Genomic DNA, 5309 nt, shown 5'->3' on the forward strand with positions numbered 1-5309 from the left:
TGTGGAGTTTGGATGTTCTCCCTGTGTCTGTGTGGATTTCCTCCAAGTGCTCCGGTTTCCCCCACAGTCCAAAGACATGTAGGTTCGGCTAATTGGTGGCTCTAAATTGACTATAGGTGTGAGTGGCTGTTTGTCTCTGTGTCAGCCCTGTGATGACACAGGGCAACTGGCAACTTGTCCAGGGTGTACCCCGCCTCTTGCCCATATTCAGCTGGGATAGGTTCCAGCTTGCCCACGACCCTACACAGGATAAGCGGCTACAGATAATGGATGGATTAAATATGGAGTTTGGTAAAATGACTGAAATAAACAATACACCTGGCTAATGATGTATTTTCCTGAATATGGGTTTATATCTCATACCACCATGTTTTTTGTTAATCAGATATATCTTTGCAAATATGTGCATATGGAAATATGCCACTAAATTCTAGAATCTCAAGACAGGGTAAACATTATATCAGAAAAGCTTGCGCCAAGAAGAAAAAAAACAACAAATTTCTTTGCTGAATATTCAGATTTAAAGATATACAGGTACAATTTTTCCTCTCACATCCTGTTCTTTTATGCAGTTTCTTAAAAAGCATCAGCTAATTTCTCTTTACGTTTGAATATTTTTTTGCAGAGTAGCTTTGCAGAATTACTTTGTGATTTAAATGAAATATGCTTACATCATTGCTGCTTCATTGCTTTGAATTTTTTTCACTTTCTTCCTCCTCACAGGTGTACCAGCATTTTTAGTGGTGGCTGTAACAGGCCTGTCCACCAATGATGAAGCCACTTTGACATGTGACCTTACTAGGGTCCAATGGGGAAAGCTTTCAGAAAGTATTACTGAATTCTTCGACTTCCAATTGGTCAGGAAAGGAGCTAATCAGCTTCATTGAGTCAGTTCCCAGGAAGCCCTTCAGTGTGTGTCTCTGTGGAAAAGACAGAAGGGGGAATGAGCTTGAGAGAGCTTCCACTGAGATGGTTCAGCCCACACATGTACATATCATGGTACGTCTCCATATGGCACACAATTTCAGTTTAAAATCCTTATTTCAAATCTACAACCAAGTTCATAATTTTGAAAATTCTGTGAGGTAATATGAAATACTGATATAAATATTTCTGTGAAGAATCTCAGTCATCCAGGTACATAGTAATCAGTGGTTGGTAGAAGAGAGCAACTGGACTTGCTTGAAGATTCTTGAAAACGTTTTGCCTCTCATCCGAAAGGCTTCCTCAGTTCTGTCTGACTAATAGGGAGTATCAAGTATTTATCCTCTCATGGATCATCATAGAATCCAAATCAGAATGCTGATGGCTGCATTGTAGGTGGCTGATAAAAGATGTCATAGACACCCACCTCTGTTCAGTGATGGTCGTTCCAAGTTGACAAAAATGAACGATCCTCTCTGGCTAAGATGTCTGCCAGTTTTCTGGAAGTCCTCTCATACTCCCGCAGCAGTCGAAAGGATCTCATCCCAAAGTGCGTAGAAACATATCTGTGAAGAATCTCAGTCATCCAGGTACATAGTAATCAGTGGTTGGTAGATGAGCGGCAAAATGTTTTCAAGAATCTTCAAGCAAGTCCAGTTGCTCTCTTCTGATGACTGAGATTCTTCACAGATATGTTTCTACGCACTTTGGGATGAGATCCCTTCGACTGGTGCGGGAGTATGAGAGGACTTCCAGAAAACTGGCAGACATCTTAGCCAGAGAGGATCGTTCATTTTTGTCAACCTGGAACGACCATCACTGAACAGAGGTGGGTGTCTATGACATCTTTTATCAGCCACCTACAATGCAGCCATCAGCATTCTGATTCGGATTCTATGATGATCCATGAGAGGATAAATACTTGATACTCCCTATTAGTCAGACAGAACTGAGGAAGCCTTTCGGATGAGAGGTGAAATGTTTTCAAGAATCTTCAAGCAAGTCCAGTTGCTCTCTTCTACCAACCACTGATTGATATAAATATTGAGATAAAAGAAAATATAAGATAAATGTAACCTATAATTGAAGTACATTTTATTCTAAGACCATTATAAAAACCTTATTGAAATGACATTTCCTGCTAGTTCATGATACCTGATGTCATAATCCTAACAATGTACCCAAAGTAGAAAAACAGTCATATGGTATAACAGAATCTCAGCTTGTCTCATCTTACCATAGATCCAGGTTGCAGTGAAAGTTACACTAGTGTTTAGCAAATTCTAGGTTAGATGGTTAGATTTGTGGTTAGATGTTTTTGTTTAATTATTGCCACAACAATGGATATGGGCATTTTCAGGCATGTGGATATTTTTGTGGTCATTGTCTGATTTATGAAGGTCAACACACTGTTTTTCCCACTTTGTGTTCTCTAATCTTCTCGAGGTTGATGAATGACTAAGGATGTTTGACGTCATATTTACATTTCATGGATGACTGCTTAAAAGGTGTGAAACATTCAGGTGAACTTAATAGTTAAATGGAAACATAATGTACATTTTGTACATACAGTATGAATATCTTGGGATATCAATAATTGTGACTTTTTTTCAAAAGAAAAGTTACTTTAGTTGGAGGTTAGCTTTCACTTGTATTTTCAGTGTGAGCTTAAGTTAATTAATACAAAGATATTACATTATATAGCATTTGGCAGACGCTCCTGTCCAGAGTGATGCAAAATGAGTGCAAAAGTCAGGTACACGAAGTGCTGACCTTCTAGGTCAGAAAGTTCTAGTGCCAAGTGAATAAGTAACAATAATACCTAGTGTAATATGCTGTTGAAGTACTCATAGTCAAACAGCCAAGGAAACAAACCAACCATATACAGTGGTGCTTGAAAATTTGTGAACCCTTTAGAATTTTCTATATTTCTGCATAAATATGACCTAAAACATCATCAGATTTTCACACAAGTCCTAAAAGTAGATAAAGAGAACCTAGTTAAACAAATGAGACAAAAATATTATACTTGGTCATTTATTTATTGAGGAAAATTATCTAATTTTACATATTTGTGAATGGCAAAAGTATGTGAACCTCTAGGATTAGAAGTTAATTTGAAGGTGAAATTAGAGTCAGGTGTTTTCAATCAATGGGATTTCAATCAGGTGAGAGTGGGTACCCTGTTTTATTTAAAGAACAGGGATCTAGCAAAGTCTGATCTTCACAACGCATGTTTGTGGAAATGTATCATGGCACGAACAAAGGAGATTTCTGAGGACCTCAGAAAAAGCGTTGTTGATGCTCATCAGGCTGGAAAAGGTTACAAAACCATCTCTAAAGAGTTTGGACTCCACCCATCCACAGTCAGACAGATTGTGTACAAATGGAGGAAATTCAAGACCATTGTTACCCTCCCCAGGAGTGGTCGACCAACAAAGATCACTCCAAGAGCAAGGTGTGTAATAGTTGGCGAGGTCACAAAGGACCCCAGGGTAACTTCTGCACAACTGTGAAGTCCTCTCTCACATTGGCTAATGTTAATGTTCATGGGTCCACCATCAGGAAAACACTGTACACGATAATGTGCATGGCAGGGTTGCAAGGAGAAAGCCACTGCTCTCCAAAAAGAACATTGCTGCTCATCTGCAGTTTGCTAAAGATCACGTGGACAAGCCAGAAGGCTATTGGAAAAATGTTCTGTGGATGGATGAGACCAAAATAGAACTTTTTGGTTTAAATGAGAAGTGCTATGTTTGGAGAAAGGAAAACACTGCATTCCAGCATAAGAACCTTATCCCATCTGTGAAACATGCTGGTGGTAGTATCATGGTTTGGGCCCGTTTTGCTGCATCTGGGCCAGGATGGCTTGCCATCATTGATGGAACAATGAATTCTGAATTATACCAGCGAATTCTAAAGGAAAATATCAGGACATCTGTCCATGAACTGAATCTCAAGAGAAGGTGGGTCATGCAGCAAGACAACGATTCTGGGATATGGGAGATGGTGGCGCACACAGTTGCAGTAGCTCAGTGTCTTTGCGGTCGGTGCCATGTATGGCTGTTTTTGTACGTGACGTTTATTGTTTTGTCTATGTTCTGTTGGGCAAATAACATCTACAGCCGGCATGATCTCCTCAAGATCGGACTTTATGAACGATGCATAACAAGAGAGTTCCTCCACACACAAGATTCCGGTGGAGTTAGTGAGGAGCCCCGGCTGTCTATGGATTACCATCCCAGTAGGGAGGAGTCACAGGCGGTGTAGAGAGAGGAGGCAAAAGTGAGGCTGGTGGGCTAGTCAGGCTATGGAGGCAGCCATTCAAACCACCGCTTCCCAGCCTATTTCTTATGAATGCCAGATCCCTCATGAACAAAATGGATGAACTGAGGCTACAGACTGCAGCGAACAACACCGTGAAGGATGTGTGCATTCTGCTCATCATGGAGACCTGGCTTCACCAATCCATCCCGGATTCTGCCATTGAGCTAGGAGGCTACACCACACAGCACCATGACAGAACAGCAGAAGAGCAGAGGAGGGGGGCTCTGTGTGTACGTGAACAACAGCTGGTGTACCAACACAGTGATTGTAGACAGTCACTGCTCTCCAGAGTTAGAATATCTGACTGTTAAATGCTGGCCCTTTTATCTCCCAAGGGAGTTCACTGTGGTCTTAATAATGGCTGTTTACATACCACTGGATGCTAATGCTAGCTCAGCTATCAGACTTTTGCATGGAAACATCACCAACAAGCAGAACACGTATCCTGACACCATGAATATAATAGCAGGGGATTTTAATCATGCATACTTAAAGGCAGCACTCCCGAAATTCTACCAGCATGTTAGGTGTGCTACAAGGGGAGATAACACCCTGGACAAGGTTTACTCTAACATCAAACTGGGCTGCAGGGCCAGACCACTACCACACCTTGGCCAGTCTGACCACCTGTCATTGCTTTTAATCCCCGCATATGCCCCCCTCAGGAAAACTGCTCCTGCTATCACTAAGACTGTTGCCACATGGCCGGAGGGTGCCTCCCAGCAGCTGCAGGATTGCTTCAAGAGGACCAACTCGGGGGGGGTCTTTGAACATCAGGACCTGGAGGTGTTCACAGACAGTGTCCTATGCTACATTAAGAACTGTATAGAGATCTTGCAGTCACGTGACCGGAAAGTACACAACCGCCATCGTGTCGGTCAAAAACACAGCTGAATACTGCTGCACTCGTGTACAGAATGGATCAATTTCAACTGACGGACTACACGGCTCATTTTTCTAATGAACAGATAACTAGATATATGTCTAAAATAAACGAGCTACAGATTTGTGACCCTTATGGCTTTCCGGACGGAGTTTTCACGACCGGATTTTGAACT

The 5309-nt window shown here is 41.6% G+C and overlaps 1 long non-coding RNA gene across 1 annotated transcript; it reads left to right on the forward strand.

The window, feature by feature from the left end:
• Window positions 1-483: 483 nt before the first annotated feature.
• On the forward strand, window positions 484-2436 carry LOC132888102 (uncharacterized). Its single transcript, XR_009654903.1, has 3 exons — window positions 484-534; window positions 724-999; window positions 2371-2436. It is a non-coding gene; the product is annotated as an uncharacterized LOC132888102 (long non-coding RNA).
• The last annotated feature ends 2873 nt before the right edge of the window (window positions 2437-5309 follow it).

Source organism: Neoarius graeffei, chromosome 6 (assembly GCF_027579695.1).
Source record: "Neoarius graeffei isolate fNeoGra1 chromosome 6, fNeoGra1.pri, whole genome shotgun sequence".
NCBI lineage: Eukaryota > Metazoa > Chordata > Actinopteri > Siluriformes > Ariidae > Neoarius > Neoarius graeffei.